Source organism: Podarcis liolepis (assembly GCF_965112155.1).
Source record: "Podarcis liolepis genome assembly, chromosome: 4".
In the NCBI taxonomy this organism is placed as follows: Eukaryota; Metazoa; Chordata; class Lepidosauria; order Squamata; family Lacertidae; genus Podarcis; species Podarcis liolepis.
The window spans coordinates 79,275,644-79,293,138 of NC_139558.1; the positions used below are offsets into that span (position 1 = coordinate 79,275,644).

General features: G+C 43.0%; 1 protein-coding gene across 8 annotated transcripts in view; it reads left to right on the forward strand.

The window, feature by feature from the left end:
- Nucleotides 1-17,495, forward strand: part of STARD13 (StAR related lipid transfer domain containing 13) — a 242,495-nt gene that overhangs the window by 152,451 nt on the left and 72,549 nt on the right. The window contains exon 1 of one of the 8 annotated variants that reach the window (XR_014525072.1): nt 9,179-9,573. The exons of 6 other annotated variants lie outside the window; for them this stretch is intronic. The gene's annotated coding sequence lies outside the window, so the exon portion shown is untranslated. Of the gene's footprint in view, nt 1-9,178; nt 9,574-17,495 lie in introns of those variants that run through there. One more of the 8 variants, XM_083498865.1, reaches the window with a different exon arrangement.

The window sequence follows — 17,495 nt, forward strand, 5'->3', positions numbered from 1 at the left end:
ATGTGCATTTGTGCTTTGTAACCACGTTTTTGCACCATTGCAGCCCCACAAAACAGTGGATGCGTGTGTGTTTTTGGTAGCCATGGACATGCTATGTGATTTGATGGTGAATTTGGGGTGACCCAATGCAAAAATCCTGAGGATCTGCTTTTTACCCCTGGGCAATTCGGCTCCAGGGACCACACATTCGCTCCATAAGATGCACAGACATTTCCCCTTACTTTTTAGAAAGAAAAAAGTGTGTCTTATGGAGCAAAAAAGACGGTACATACACTTCTTTGTTTTGTTGGAAATAGCTAAATAATTCTAACCACAACTAAGCTAACACAACCGCAATACTTGAGGCAAGTCGCCACCCTAATCTGGGCTTGAGCTATGGCACCTGAGAGTCACACTCCCTGCAATTCCTTTGGGAGGGGATCACATTGGCTGGATTGCCTAAGCCACGGGTGTCAAACACAAGGCCCGCGGGCTGAATCCGGCCCGCCAGACCTTGTCATGTGGCCCGTGTAGCCGCCGCCAGCTGCCAGCCTTCACCTTTTATTCTCGCTTTTTCTTTTTTCTTTTTTGACACAAGAAAGCCGCCTCTTCAGCGCATGCGCGGCGGCCTACAAGCCAGAGAACATCTGCCCTCTAGCGGCGCCAGCCATTCTACACAGGAAACCTCCACTTTACATGCATTCAGGAAACCTCCACTTGTTTTTATATTGAGCGCATGCCATCCTGTGATGTGACAGATCCAACGGCTGCCTGAACCCTTCTCTCCTGTACTGTAAGTCCTACAGATACAACCGGCCCTTTGAGGGTGACCAAACTGCTGATGCGGCCTCCGATGAATTTGGGTTTGACACCCCTGGCCTAAGCCCTAAGGTCATATCCTACACATATGACTTGTGGCAACGCCTCCACTGAGTTGACCAATTTAATGCCTTAGTCTGCTTTCCCCCCCCTAAGGTCTCCTGCAACCTCTTTAGGAAGTGAATCATAATTAAACAATTCTTATATTCATATAGGTAATATTGGGCTGGAGTGTTTCCCAGACCCATAAGCTGTTAGCCTGCCTGACAACAGGTCGCTGCAACTGGATGGCAGTAGAACACCTGTGGCTTGGTATACTACGGAAAGTCTGTTTGTTTTGCTGCTCCCTGGCCAATGGAACAGTGAGCTATGCTTGTCCCTTCATGTTCCTGTTTAAAATGTCATGCAGTTACATAATGTATGAAAAAGGAATTTGATACATAATGTTTGGAAGTTCCATTGCATAAGCACAGAACAAAAACACTCTATTACTTTGCCCTTCCTTTTTTAAAAGAAGGGTTTTGGGGTGGTGTTTTTGATGGTGTGTGTGTGTGTGCTTTTGTTTGTGTGTTTTTGTTGTTGTTGTTTTTTTGTTGTTGGTTTTTTTGGTGCAATATAGATACCCATTAACCCATAAACAGCTGGCGTATTTCTCTCCCTCTCCATATAACAAGTCTGCTTTAATTTGTAAGGCAATTGTTCTTTTGTTGTACTTTGGGTTCTGAAAATGCTGGTTGAGCAAGAATGCAAGCTCTAGATGGCCTCTAGTGGACTGCTTGCGGAACTGTAGGAATCTTTGTTTAACCAGCAGTCATTTCTCCAACTGCTTCTCAGGTGTGGTTGCACAGATACTTTGGCTTCAGCTAATATTGTATTATGTGGATAATTTTCTTTGCGTTGCTGTTACTGAGTAAAAGAGAGCATCTTCTGATGCCCTAGGCGTCGTCCTTTATGCATTGCCAAGGAAGATGAAAGTCTGTGGCTGCCCTCAGGCATAGCTGTTGCCCTCCTTTCTAGGATTGGGGAGGAGGTTGGTTATAGCCTGATTATTTTGTACCATTGGCTCAACAGGCTAAGTCAAAGGTGGACAGCTCCCATCATCTCTGATTATTGGTTTTGCTGGCTGGGAGTTTAGTTCAACAGTATCTGAAGAGCCATAGATTCCCCAGCACTGGGAGACATTGTTTCCTAGAGGTGGGCAGAAGGTATGATAGGATAATATTGGTAGATCTTGGGATAATTTACCATAGATTATCAAGTCTTTCTGACTGTCAAATATTTGGTTTATTCACACATATGCAAGTACAGTAACACCTCGGGTTACATTGCCCTCGGGTAATGTAAACTTCAGGTTGCGAAAGTGGCAACCCCAGAAGTGTTTTGCTGTGCGCGCATGCGCAGAAGCGGTCAGTCTACCACCACACGTGCATGCGCAGAAGCGGTCTACCGCTTCTCCTCGTGTTGCAAAAACCTCAGGATCCAGCTGGACCTCCGGAACGGATCCCGTTTGCAACCGGAGGTACCAGTGTAGGAATTAAGTGGAAGCGAACCACATGCACAGTCCTACCAAGCAGTAGATTTGCTATCCCACATCAGATTCCTAGAGAGAAAGATCTTTCTCTCTGGGAATCTGGCGTCAGTGGTGCCATCAGATCGGGGATTTAGTGCCGAAGCCTGATTAAGCAGGAAGGCCCCACAAATCCCAACAGGGCTGCTTAGCCTCTTCTTCTACAAGAGAATACACCCTGCCTATCCATGGGTAGTCTCTCAGAAACTCCACAAGCCAAAGAAATCAAACAAGAAGGGCAGAACAGGGGTGGCATTCACTCTTAGACTACCTTCCAGGGACCACATGCCAGCAGTGGATGTGGTCACCCCACACTTTCTCACATGCACTTTTTCACACACATGGGGGAGGGGCATGCAAACAGGCCAATAGCGTGTGCACATGCACACACCAGCAGATCTGTGCAGATCAGCTGAGGAAGAGGGTTATCACTACTTCTCCATTCATCAAATTATCTGATGACCAGGGACTGAGTAATTTCAATCCCTGGCAGTGCCCTGGGCTCTACCTACCCCAGCAAAATGTCTCCAACTTTTTCCACTCTTTTTGCCTTTGCCACCAAAATCAATAGGGGTTTGGTGGGCAGGAGGTAGAAAAATTCCTTAAGGAGCTGGATCAGACATTGTAACTTAGCCACCTCTGACTTAGGGCTGTGGCTCTAAAGGGTGTTCCTTCTCCTTCCCTAAACCTGAGGGGCTGTACCACCCGAGTTACACATACATTATCAGAGTGTAATGGCAGCTGCTGCCATGATGGTTCACACACTGCTTGTGGTGATGCTTGGTGGAAGCAGATGGCATGGCAGAGCAGATGGCGCAGTCTCCTGTTACTCCCACATTGCCCCAGCCTGGATCAGGCAACATTGGCATGAGAAGTAACGGCTTTGTTGGCTGTTAGGCTTTCATCCCCTCCTTGCAAAATGCATAATAGAGGGGAAAATGGGAAAGTCACTGAAGGAGGAATAGAATCAATAGATTATTGTGCATAGTATGTGTACTTTGGTTTGATGAAGCAACGCTTTTCAGGTAATAACATGAATAGTGAAAGAAAAGCAAATATTAATTCCCTAGGCCAGTAAAAGATCAAAGAGAGGCCTAATTCCGCAAAAGCACAGTGACCTTTGTCTTTCTATAATAAAGCACACTGGGCCGTATGCATAGTGAAACACATTCTGCAGCTGTGAAATAAATAACTTCCAGATTCATTTCTCCTTTGTTAGTACAAGCCTAGAAGTCACATTTATAGCACATGGAAGCTGGGAACTGTAGTTTACCCCTGGCAAAGCTAAAATTCCCAGCACATTTAACAAACTGCCATTTGCAGGATTCTTAAGGGGAAGCCATATGATTTAAACGCGTTTTAAAAGTATGGTATGGATATGCTATTGTCATGAGCCACATGAAAGTGGTTCGTACTCATACACATACATCATGCTTTTTATTTTATTTAATAGTTTCTATTTGTGTATTTCAGAACTGAGGTCTTTGTCCTATTCCAGCATCTCCACTGTAAGCACATATAACTCCAATAACATCTACAGTACTGGTATTCAAACCCCTGGCCAGATCCTGCAAGCGAGAGCTATGTATGCAGTAAGTTCTGCTTATGTTTAGCCTTGCTGGATTTGCAACTGTGTACATTCGGCGTTATCCATGTGAATCGTGGGGAGCTGTGGACCCTGGGGTCTCTTCCAACCCTCTATGATTCTGTGGATGTCTTGCTTTTATAATCTACGTGCCCTTGGTAATGAGGGCCAGTTTAAAACATCGTAGAGGGTTCCAATTCATGCGGGAAATCAGCATGAATAGAGGAGCTTCCCAGCTTCAGACCAGAAGGGATTGGCAGCGTGCCTTTGCTCTCTCTTGTGAGCTTGCACGCAAGTGAATTGAACACTGAAATGGGACTTGTCATACTCTAAAATGCTCTCTTTCCCTCTTTGTAATGAGGCGCCTGCAAAATTTATTTGCAAAGCCCAACAAAGGGTGGTACTCAACTAAGCTTAACTCAAAGTAGACCTACTGAAATTAATGGACCTAACTTGGCCATGTTCATTAATTTCAGTGGTCTACTTTGACTGTAGAACAGTCTCCCTTGGGAGGTTGTGGACTCTCCTTCCTTGGAGGCTTTTAAGCAGAGGTTGGATGGCCATCTGGCATGGATGCCTTAGATGAGATTTCTGCATTGCAGTGGGTTGGAAAAGATGAGCCTTGAGTCCCTTCCAGCTCTTGAGATTCTATTTAGTTGAATACCACCCAAAGTCTTCAGCAGTCCTTCTGCCTTCAGCATCTTAGCACAAACAGAACTGGGGAAGCATTTTTGCTGTGCTTCTAGATCTGGGAATAGGCCTGGAATTGTTTCGCCTTCATAGGAACCGTGTGGTTATTTTTCCGTCAGCCAGTTCTTTGCTGTGAATAAGGCATCGCATCCCCTTGGAAGAACTGTTACAGCCACTGCACTTAAAACCTGAAGCATGAAGTTCTTGGACATGGGCCTCAGCAGGAGAACCGTGACTTGCACTGGATGGAGTGTTAATTTCTCAGAATCACACTGCTCGTGATAACATAAAACTTGCACGCAGTATAATGGGCATTGTTTTCTACAGGGCCTCCTGGAAGGCAAGAAGGGTATTTGGGTTACGTTACTTTACTTGCTTGCATGGTTCCGTGGCTCTGGCTTCCCTCTGTTTTTCGCTGCTAAATCACATTAAGAGAAGCAAGAATGGGTGTGGGATCTTTAACAACTCCACTTAGTTCTGCCTTGCAAAGAAGTTGAACTTTTTCCACTTCAGCACAAGGTTTGGCATAAGAAGGAGGCTAAATCAAGGACACAGTTCTAACAAAGCCTGGCGTTTATTCTTGAGGGTGAACATATAGGACATGTTTGCCATTGGCCTCTTTCAAACTAGTGGGAATATTTAGCTATGTATTAATACCACGAGGATAAGTGAAACAAAGTTTGTCTGTCTTTACTGAAGCCAGAGTCAGTGACATGCAGTTCCACACACCCATCAGTCAGCTGCACATGGAGGAATGACCACCTCATATTCACAGGGAGAAGTGTTTGTCTTGAAATAGCCTCTGTAGCAAAATATCCTCTCCAAATTGTACCAAGTTACCATGTATTAAGATTATCAGTCAGGGAAGATCTCACGTTCATGTCCCATGCAGGTTCTGGAATTTTATATTTCATGAGGTAGCAACTGCTACACAGTTTGGAAAATAGCTGAGTTTCCCACCATGTAAATAAGATGTTTTGCAAGCTGAAGAATAAGTGATTTGGCGGATAGCAAGCTAGTAGTAGAGCTCTGTGCTGTAACAATTCCTTCTGACTGGTTACACCAGCTGAAGTTCGCAATCTAAGTGTGCAACCCATTAACAGGCCTTTTCAGTGATGGCTTACCTCTTGCAGAATGTTCTCCCCAAGGAAGCTACTTTAAGGTGCCAGGGGGAAAAGTTTCATTTCAGCCAGGCTTTTCACCTTTAGCTTAGAAAGTTTTAGATATCATGGCCTTCTTTAGTGGGTGGGATATGTTAGATAACATTTTATGTATGTGATGGGGGGGGCTTTTATTCTATTTTTGTTTTATGTTAGTTTAAATTTATGTATTATATTGTAAGTCATTTTGCGTTTACTTTTTGTAAATGAAAAAGCAACCAATAAGTGTAAATAATAAGAAATCTGTGCAGTTTGAAGTATCACAATCCTGTGTTTATAAAGCACTTTGTATCCTAAAAATAATTAATAAATCATTAATAATTCAAGCAGCATCTGAGAACCAAGCAAAACTCTCTCTGGAAACTCCCATCCCTGCCTAGTCCAGACTTAGCAGCAATGAATCACATTTTAAGTCCATACGCTTGGCTTAAAAAAATAATTCCATTTGCCCATAAAGATGTATCCAGGACCAGCCTTAAATAACCTGATGTCCTCCTGATGTTCGGTGACTACAGATTCTTTTGGCACTTGGAGGGTAGCAAATTGATGAAGGCTGCCCTGGATCACAATTCAGGCTTTTTCAGTATCTGGCTTGTTGCCCGTTAATAATTGTCACAAGGCCAGTCACGGGTTCAATGTTGTATTAAAATAAAGTTGTTCTGCAACAAGTTATCTTGCTGAATAAAACACTGGACTGCACCTTACATCATTGCTTAGGGCTGTTTTCCATGTTACTCTTCTGTATTGCGTACGGTTAAAACACATGTGAGAAGGCATCCAGAAAATGGGCATGCTTGTTTGTAAAGAGAGAATTGTCCAAGTCTGAAAATATGTGTTTGGCATACGAACTGCCTTACAGGGTGCTGCCGTTTTCCTAGCCGTGCTGGTGAGACCTTATAACTGGAGGTTTGAGGGACTGAACTCAGGACTGGATGTGAAGCATGTGCTGTGCCTCACAACTGCAGCATACACCTCCAACATGCTACATGCTTGTGTCTGATTCTTCACAGGAGAGATCATAGTTCAGGGTTACCAAACTGTCTTGCATGTATAAGGTCCAATCGTAGTCATGTGCCCTACTTTACCCATGTCAGCCCTATTGAAAGGCTATTTGAGGACAGTCCCACATTTGAAAGTCCATGTGGTTAAATTCCAGTTGAAGCAAGGGCCTTGAGGGTGTCCATCAATAGTTAAGACCTCTAGAGGACATCAAGCAGTTACAAAGGTCACCTGGGCACAGTCTTACCCACTATGATAATATCTATATCTACGGTATATATAACATTTCAATTTAAATTATTGTAATTATTTCTAAAGTTTCATCTATACATATAAACTAGAGCAAGGTTTCCCAGACTTGGGTCTCCAGCTGTTTTTGGGCTACCATTCCCATCATCCCTGACCACTGGTCCTGCTGGCTAGGGATGATGGGATTTGTAGTCCAAAAAACAGCTGGAGACACAAGTCTGGGAAACCCTCAACTAGTGTATGCATATGTTATGAAAATTTGTTCTCTTTGCCCTCTTCCTTTCTTTTTTGGTGATGTGTAAGTGACCTCTCTAGTCCCTCTCAATTTAAGCACTAGAATCCGCAATGATAAGGATTTTGGATAGCAGGTCTTAGGGGGCCAGGTCTTGATCCTTGGAAGACTGGGCTAGATGGATCAGTGTTGTCCCTACTTCCACATATTTCATGGATGAGCAGCTCATCAGGATGGTTTGCAGAGCAGTTTTGGAAAATAAACATCGTGAGATAGCTTACTCAGCTATTTCCTGTGACTCCTACAGACTTTGTACAACTGTGATCGTAACAAAGGAAGTGATCTTACTCAAGTGCTGGCAGACAGAGTAAATGTGGGTTCAAATTAGCAGCAATTACTCTTACTATTTAACATAATTTATTTTCAGCTATAGCACCTTTCCACAAACATTCAGGGTAGTTTACAATTAAAAAAAAACCAAAAATACAAAAAAAAACCCTGTAAAACTACAGAGCAAACTAAAATTGACTTTTAAAACTCTAAATAGGAGTGGTAGCTTAAAGTTTTTATCCTACAATATCCTACTGGAATAAACTATCTTCACTGTCCCTAAAAGCAAGTAGCACTAGAGCAGGCATCCCCAACCTTCAGCCCTCCAGATGTTTTGGACTACAATTCCCATCATCCCTGACCCCTGGTCCTGTTAGCTAGGGATCATGGGAGTTGTAGGCCAAAACATCTGGAGGGCCGCAGGTTGGGGATGCCTGCACTAGAGCCAGGTGGACCTCCCTTGAATGGCTGTTCCAGATCTTTGGCACCACAGCTGAAAAGGCCATGTCTCAAATGCTCATCCACCATGTTTTAACAGCAGGAGAAACTGAAGCAGTGTCTCTAAAGATGAGCAAAGTTGCCAAGCATTTCTCAAGATGTTTTAGTCCTAGACCATTTGATGCTTTAAAGGTCGAAACCAGTACAGTGGTACCTCAGGTTACAAGCGCTTCAGGTTACAGACGCTTCAGGTTACAGACTCTGCTAACCCAGAAATAGTACCTCGGGTTAAGAACTTTGCTTCAGGATGAGAACAGAAATCTTGCAGCAGTGGCAGCAGCGGGAGGCCCCATTAGCTAAAGTGGTACCTCAGGTTAAGAATGGACCTCTGGAACGAATTCAGTTCTTAACCAAAGGTATCACTGTACCTTCAATTAAGTCCAAAAACAATATGGAAAACCAGGGAAGCTGTATAAGATTGCTGATCGAATGGCTCTGGTCAGAACTCTGGCAACTGTGTTTTGAACCAATTGAAGTTTCCAGAGCGTCTTCAAGGGCACTCTCACGCATCACATGTGTCGAATCTAGCAGTGGCTTAATGACTGAGACAAAGACCGATTTCTATTTTTAAAAGGTGTCATTGGCATATTAGACAAAGAGGGTAAAAAGCACTCCTAGCAACCACTGCCACCTTGCAGGGCCAGATCGCAAGAGCATTTCCAAACTAATAACCAGCTGCCCAGAGGAATTCAGGTTGCATTCACCAGAATAATAACCCCATCCTGTGTGAATTAAGCTTCAGCTTGTTCACCGTCATGACATCAACCAGTGCCAAAATGCAACCAGTTTAGGACTTCCCCAGCTTCACCGGGATTAGAAGACAGAAATGAGAGGTAGAGCTGAGTGTGATTTGCATAGTGACCTAGACCGCTGGTGGTATGCATTTTTTAAAGGACCGCTTAGTATAAACTGTGCAGTGTGTTTTGCCTCACACTGGCATTAGGATAGGGAAGTATTGTATTACATTGACATAGCTCTTCGGGCTTGAAGGTCACAGCTCTCTTGTCATGAGTTCTCCGTATTATTGATTTGGCTGTGCGGTTGACTTTCATGTGCACCTCATTAAGATGAGTAATTGTTTTCCAAGTTGCAAGTGGAGGTGCAGGTCTCTTCATGGTATAATTGCATGATTTACCCTGAGCAGCCAGTGGTAAGAGCAATGTTTTACAGAAGATCCAGCTGTGAGTTTTCATTTCTTCAGGAACAGGAGGAGGCGGGACTAGAAACCAACCTAAAGCCAGGCAGGGCATTGATCAGACCAGAAATGATGTAGAGAGCACACACAGCCCTGCAGACACAGCCTCGTGGAAATATTAACTGGCAGAGATAACCAAGAGGAAATGCTCAGTGGCAGAGTGAAACCATCTGTCAGATTCCGAACAGTTCTTCTCAATAAGCAGAAAATGAAATCGAGAAGGGATTGTGTTTAACGGAACAGCGGAGCCTTGGGATATTTGTACACAAAGTAAGTTTTCATCCTCCAGTAATTATGTGTTTATTAGTACGATAACTAATGCCATTTGAAGTGCTCTTCAGTTTGGAAAGGGGGGGAAACAAGCTTATCTACTCTGTACTTCCTCTGTACCTTAAAGGTTTTAAATATACGTTAGACATGCGACCAAGTTTATTGTGAAGTTGCTTATTTAAAACAATTTGCAAACAAGCTTTTGAATTGCTCATAGTGCGTGTTGTAGAGTGGTTTTGATGATCTTGTTTGAGAGGCACCTTCTCTGTGTTAAAGACTTATTTTAGAATCAGTCATACTGGCAGTACTGATTAGGAGCACGCCTGGTATATAAGTAATGAAAGGGGAGCATATAATCTGTCTTTGGGGGGTTGAGAAAAATTGTATGCTTATCCCATATTTATCCTGAGATAAGCAAGAAGAAACTACAAACAGTATATCGAAATAAATCCTATCCTTTCTGAGATTATTGATAATATGGCCATTAAGAAGAATGTCTCTAGTGAGTTTTGAAAAGAATAAATGTATGTAGTCCAAAAGTATCTTCAAAGTTTATGTGCATCCAGTCTTCAAAAGACCTCATGCTTTTCTATATTTTACTTATTTAAAATATTTTATTTTGCATTTCAGCAAGGTTTTCAAGGTGATTGTTTTTATATTTTCATAAGTGAAACTATGACATGCCAATTGCAAGAACTGTGTACCAATTTATTCAGGGGTCTTGGTGGGTGCCAGCCACCTAATTTCTAATGGCTTGAGATGAGGGTGATAATAAGAAGCAGAAGGTGCTTGCAATTACCTTATGGAAGACCTTAGAAATTGGTTTTATTTGGCACCAAACAATCCTGCTACAGTTTTGCACAGCAATGACACTTCTGTTGCGGTAGGTTTCATGCACTATCTGCTCTCAGCCAGAAGTGTAAGCTTTAACTGTAAACTCTCCTTTTTTATAAAAACAACAACACACACACACACACACACACACACACACACTCTCAATGTTATGGCCCAATATGGATGACAAAACATTGTAGCATGTGTGGGAAAATGGCTGCAGTCCAATGTCTGGAATCATTTATCTTCTGGTAGAGTTTGGAAGATGACTGTTTTATGCATTTTACAGAACTCCCCGCTGATTGATGTCATTTGCTTAGGGGGGAGGGTGCCCTGTTGTTGCGAACAGGGATGAATGGGGTGGAGGGGGCGTATCACCCTCTTGGTACAATTTAACTATCAAACAATAATGGTAGGAGCCGAGTGGGTTGCATCCTGTCCAGTGTCCCTGATGCACTTCTTTTTTAAAGCTTTTGGCACATTTGTGTTTAGTTTTTGACAGTCACATAGATCTATCTGATCGCTTCTTAAACATAAAACCCTTCTCTTTTTCAGCTGAGCCAAGGATAGGGGTTCCCATCTTTTTCACTTAAAGGGTTTCCCTAGAATTGCTGCTGATTTTATTGTCAAGATTGGTGGGGAACAGAAACGATGGTGCGTTCGTGCAGTTTGTGTTCATTGTGTCTTAGCACTTGTCCTTTGCCCGCCAAGACATTTCCATTCATTTTGCCAGGATTTAGTAAAGAGGAAGCATCATCATGTTGTTGCCACACATCTAAATCCCATGATAGTTTGGCCGTGTGCTACATGCAGTCCTTAAAATTACTAGAGTTTATATGTGTGGTGTTGTTGTTTTTAATGGTTTGGCAGGGGCTTTAGGCTTTTGACACATTAGTTTTACTCAAGAGGAGTCTAAGGCTGACTACACACTATACTCTGTGTGCAGGGCATGCCCACTTCTGATTTGGGAAGTGGCATACAAACATTGGCCACAAAAATCTTATCTTGTGACTATCTTGAGGTCTATCTACCTTTGTTATTTCTTAGGAAATGATGTGTTTTGATGCTTTTCGCCTTCAGTCCTAATTGAGAAAAAGGACAGCCTAGCTACATTGCAAGCCCAAGAAAGCAGGCTGATAATGCCAATTTCTCTATCTTCCTGTCAGCATGCTTTTGATACTGTGCATGCCTCAAAATCATTTGTTCCCTTCTCCTAGCCCCCTCACTTGGCTATCCGTGTCATACGTTGAAACTGATATTTGCTGTACACCACCTATTTCCTCCAATCTTGACTTTGACGTCATTGGCATCAGATTGCAGGGTGGTGAATGAATGGGCTCTGTGTGGTACATGCATATGTGTTTGCTAATTAGATGGGCTGTTTCTGTATTCAGAGCCCCCTTTCCAAGACAAAAGGTCGGATTGATTTATTTTCCATTTTTGACTGGAAGTCACTTCATGGGAAAGCCACTAACAAGAGAAGCAACAAAGGGCATTTTGCACAGATAAGTTAGCAAGGCAGAAATGCAAGGGAAAGAGGAGTAATGGAACATTGCTTTGCTCCATCCTAGATTGTTGTCATTGAGGCTTTCAGACGGGAAAGAGAATCTCACCACATACAAACCCCATCTGTTTGTTTCTTCAAGAAGGTTCTCCTAACTATAATACTTTGTTCGCCTTTCACATATTTCTGCTGCTCTGGAAAAGAAGCTGCAGCTATCTCAAGTAGAATTAGCCCACAACTATTTTATTTTAATCCTAGGTTGCTAAGCAGAAGTGCACAGGCTTCGTGTCCTTCTAGCCTTTCTTATCAGGTGAACAATTATCAAGCAAAGGCTGGAATGTTATTTTAAAATATTGTAAGCTGTAACAGCAATGTAAACTTTTTAGTCATATGCAATCTTCCATTTAATCATTTCCGGTGTGAAAGACAAAACTCTGGCAAAGACATCTCATAAAGTTTGGCACTACGTATCTTAGGGCTATACATTTTTTCCACTGGACTTTTATTTTTTACATTAACTTATAAAGAAGGCTGATCACCGAACAATTGATGCTTTTGAATTATGGTGCTGGAGGAGACTCTTGAGAGTCCCATGGACTGCAAGAAGATCAAACCTATCCATTCTGAAGGAAATCAGCCCTGAGTGCTCACTGGAAAGACAGATCATGAAGCTGAGGCTCCAATACTTTGGCCACCTCATGAGAAGAGAAGACTCCCTGGAAAAGACCCTGATGTTGGGAAAGATGGAGGGCACAAGGAGAAGGGGACGACAGAGGGCGAGATGGTTGGACAGTGTTCTCGAAGCTACCAGCATGAGTTTGACCAAACTGTGGGAGGCAATGGAAGACAGGAGTGCCTGGCATGCTCTGGCCCATGGGGTTACGAAGAGTCGGACACAACTTAACGACTAAACAACAAACTTGTAAATTTAATTCCATAAACGAGATCGTCCCTGTTGACCCTATGAAATGTCAAGTAAAGTTGATATAGCAATCTTTAGTAGTTGAAATAAGCTGACGAGTAGTGAAAAAACACGCAGTGGATCACATTGCTACATCCTCCTCATTAACCCCAAGCAGCGAGAAATTTCAGTGTCAGTGCTTACCTGAGTGTGACTTCCTTTTGAAGGAGAGAAGCCCGGAGACTTACAGTGATTTTCAATATTTGGATGTATTACGTCATGAGTGTAGATGGATACATATACCTTAAGCATTTTATAGGCAGCAATTGCTTTGCTGAAGACACCCCCCCCCCCAGAGAAGCAGCTTGGCACCCCTAAAGGTGTCTCTCCCCACTTCAACTCTCAGTTCAGCTATCTCTGCCCCTTTGTGTGTCCCTGTCTTCTTATTCTAATTTCTTTATAACAATATATAGTGTATGTATAGCCAAGCACCTCAGTATAATGATATGAAGTGGCTAGTTTCCACATCCAGATTTATTCTATAAGGGCTTAATAGGCTGCTGTCATTCATTTAAGGGAATCTTAAGGACCTAGAATAGCTTTCTGGAAGTCTGGAGGCCCTCAGAGTCCAGACATTCAGGTACAACTTCCGTCATGCCTGGACCTGGGCCATGTTTGCTAGGGAGTCATAGTCCAGCAACAGCTGGTGGTCTGATGGTCCTCTACTCCTGATCTAACATTGCTAATTCTGATTGGTGGCAGCTGTCAGATGTTCTCAGGCAGAGATCTTCTCCCCAGCTCTATGACTTGGACCTTCTACATACCAGGCATCTGCTCTCTCTCTCTCAGAGTTGTGGCTCATCCCCATCTTCCCCTGAGTGATGCTCAAAGATGTATACACTTGAAATTGTATTGTCCAGATAGGCAGCAACACAACAGATGATCTCTTTAGCTCAATCTGGGTATACAGTATGCAGTTCTATAAGCAAATTGCATGAATTATTCATTTTGACAAACAGATGTTTTCATGAGTAGGCTCTCTTGGGAATCACACCGGTGTGTATAAAATGTTATAACTAGCTCTTGTGGGAAAGGGAAAGGGAAGCAGTTTTTTATGTCTGGTATGGAGAACACTTGTTTGGAACATAGCCTTCTATAGCCTTCATCCTAGTTGCTTCTTGGATGAAGAATAGTGAAGTCAGTCCACTACCTTTTAAATGGTTTACAAATTTCTATAAAAAACCAGATCAGTATTTTGTGGAAATATCTTGGCAACCCCACCACCCTTTTAGTTGACTCAGCCAACAGCCGCTCATTGTACTTCTTTAAGCTTCCTGGCAACACTGCCCTACAGAACCATAGATTTTTTTGGGTTCATAATGATATGGATGAGCTCAGTAAGTCTGACTATAAAATCTGGAGCAAGTCCCCTCCTCACTATAGCTAAACCTATTAACCATTTATATCAGAGTAATTTGAGATTGCTCAGTGTTTGAAGATCACAGGCTAAGACTGCAGTCTTACGTATTACTTGCACACAAGATGTTTTCGTGGCACTCATTTCAGCTGCCCGCACTGCAAAATTCTAGGCATGTTCTCTCAGAAACAAGTTCCCCTATGTTCAGTGAGTATACTTCCTACTAACTGTTCGGGCTTGGTGCCTTTAAGCTTAAGCCTATAGGTCTAGCCCTAAGCTGCTTCTCCTTGTGTTCAAGTTATTTCAAGTGGACTGTTCCACAATGCAGGCATATCCCATCATTGTTGGTCCCAGTCAAGATAAAGTTAGTCATCTCTTAAGTCCCACTGAAAGCAATGAGACCTGGAATTAGTCTGAGAGTGAGAATTGTGCCAATTCTTTGGGTGCGGGCCTCTCACACGCTATTTTATACATACACTGAGGAGGTGTGTAGATGCAGTCCTTGCCATGCAGAGTGAATCTTTTTTCAAGTGAGTTTCTGAATGTCTTCTTGGCTTTACACAAGTCCTTTATGTTGCTCCTCATCTTGCCTCTCTCCCACCTTTCCTAGCTAGTACAGTGGTGCCCCGCAAGACGAAATTAATTCGTTCCGCAATTTTTGCCGTCTAGCGAATTTTTCTTCTTGCGAAGCACGGTTTAAACGGTTTAACAAAGTCGCAAGACGTTTTCGTCTTGCGAAGCAAGCCCATAGGGGAATTCGTCTTGCGAGGCAAATCGCGAATGAAAAAACCTTTCGTCTAGCAAGTTTTTTGTCTTGCGAGGCATTCGTCTTGCGGGGCACCACTGTATACCCAATGTATGCATGCCTTTTTCACTTTCCCCTCCCTGCTGTCTGATGGGCTGTCGGTTGCCCACTCCTCAGTATAGATTACAGACCAGCTGACTCTCCCACTTCAGGTGAGAAAGACTCTAGATTTGGGGACTGATACCCCTTCCTCTTGCTTTGAATTCTAATGTCCAGTTGCCTTTGTTCTTCTCAGTTCCACCTTCATTTGGTTTCCCAAACAATATTGTTGACAATTCATGTGATCCAAAGCTGGCAAGGGCAGAGAAACGATTTGCTTTGATCTACCAATGCAAGAGCTATGTTTGCAAGATCAAAGTCAACTGCTTCGCTACGCCACTCAAGTCCTGTGCAATCCAATAAGCACTTTGCAAAATAGCTAAATACATTTAACACAATAATGTACTTTTTAACCTGCAGAATTCCTGACTCATTCATCACATCCGAGATTTGGGTTAGAGGGATGGCATCCATGCAGACGAGTTCGGGCCGCTCTCTTTGCATATTCTGAATGATGTCAGAATAATCCTTAGAAATATGAAACATTCCAAACATTTGAAATTTTAGAACTAATGCAATGATTAGCAAATCCATCAGATGTTTTATGCCACGAGACACCAGTCATTCACGGCACCCTTCATCTGAGTAGTAGTAGTCCCCTAGCAAACAGTCAAGAAGGAACAATCTGCCTAGGCATTTTTTTCAAGGCAGAGAGAGGCAGAGGGAAAGAACAGACAGCATTTTCAACAATCTGGAATGCCTCTCCCAGCTTTTCAGAGCAGGTACCAAGATAGCACCACGTTATTGATGTCAAGGAGTACCAGAGTGGTGTAGTGGTTAGAGAGCTAGACTAGGACTTGGGAGACCAGGGTTCAACTCTCCACTCGGACACAACACTCAGTCTCTCAGCCTAACCTGCCTTGTAGAGCTGTTGTGAGGATAATGTGAGGAAGAGGAGAAATAAATGCAAATTCAAGGAAGAGGAAGAGGAAGTAAGACAGGAAGGACACAGGCAGGAAGAGTGAAAGGGTGGGCAAGTGGTCATTAAAAATGCATATATTAAATGAAAGTTTGTTTTACGCAGAGGGACATAATACCCAGAATACACACACGCGGACATTTCTTGGAAATTAAATATAATAGTGTTTTCTTAAGAACATTTAGCTGAATTACAAGAATTGTCGTCAGGGGACAAAACCCACATTCATTCCATTGTATGCCTTGGGCTTGGACTTGTGTATCCCCTATGTGGAATGTTTGGTATTTGGTGCTTTGTTTTTGTGGATGGCATTAGTGGGAAAAGGTTGTCTAAAAAAGCAACTCAGGGGGATGGCAAGTAGAGACAAAGACACCATTACGGAGCCTGTGGTTTTAGCGAACTGTTTGTTTATCATGCTAACTTAGAGATTGTAGATTTAAATCATGCGGCACACAATTCTGATGAAAACAAATCAACAACTGGTTTCCTAGCAAGGAAGATATGCACAACATTGCCCTTCCCTTTCATTTAAGGCAAGTCCTTTCTGGGATTTATTGAAGCAAACTTCAATTCAGACACCTTCCTGGCCTTTAAAGGAAGCTTCATTCCAACAACCTTCTGAAGTTCTCTAAAGAAAAGTTACTCAAGGGGCTTAATAATTAGCAGATAAACGGGCAGCAGTATTAGTTTCAGTAACTTATGGAGGGGAGGGCAGTATTTCATGCCTAAGAGGACCACCTCTGCCTTGTGTTTTTAGACTGGTCTGTGTTGTTGCTCCCTTCTCTGTTCAGTTATCTGTGTCGAAGCACCTAGACTGTGCAGAGAAAGGTAGGGAGACTTCAGTGGAATCCACAAGACCGCCCACCCCCAGCAGCAAGGAGGGCCAGGAGTTGCAGGACAATACATAGCTCCAAATGAGCAATTTGTTCTAATACAGTTTGGGACCAGATTGGGCCTTGTTAAACCTCCCCCTCCCCACCAGACTAAGAGTATAAGTAGAGCCTGCTAGATCAGGCGAATAATTATTATTATTATTATAATTACAGTAATTTATTATTTGTACCCCACCCACTTCCAACAAAGATTAAAAATATATTAAAATGTCACACATTAAAAACTTCCCTAAACAGGGCCAACTTCAGATGTCTTCTAAAAGTCAGATAGTTGCTTATTTCCTTGACCTGATGGGAGGGTGTTCCACAGGGTGGGCGCCACTACTGAGAAGGCCCTATGCCTGGTTCCTTGTAGCTTTGCTTCTCGCAGTGAGGGAACCGCCAGAAGGCCCTCAGCACTGGACCTCAGTGTCTAGGCTGAACAATGGGGGTAAAGACACTCCTTCAGGTATACTGGCCAATGGTCCATGTAACCCCACATACTGTTCTCACAGTGGCCAACCAGATGATTGAGAGTAAGTCTCATCCTGTACCGACTGAGCTATTCCAT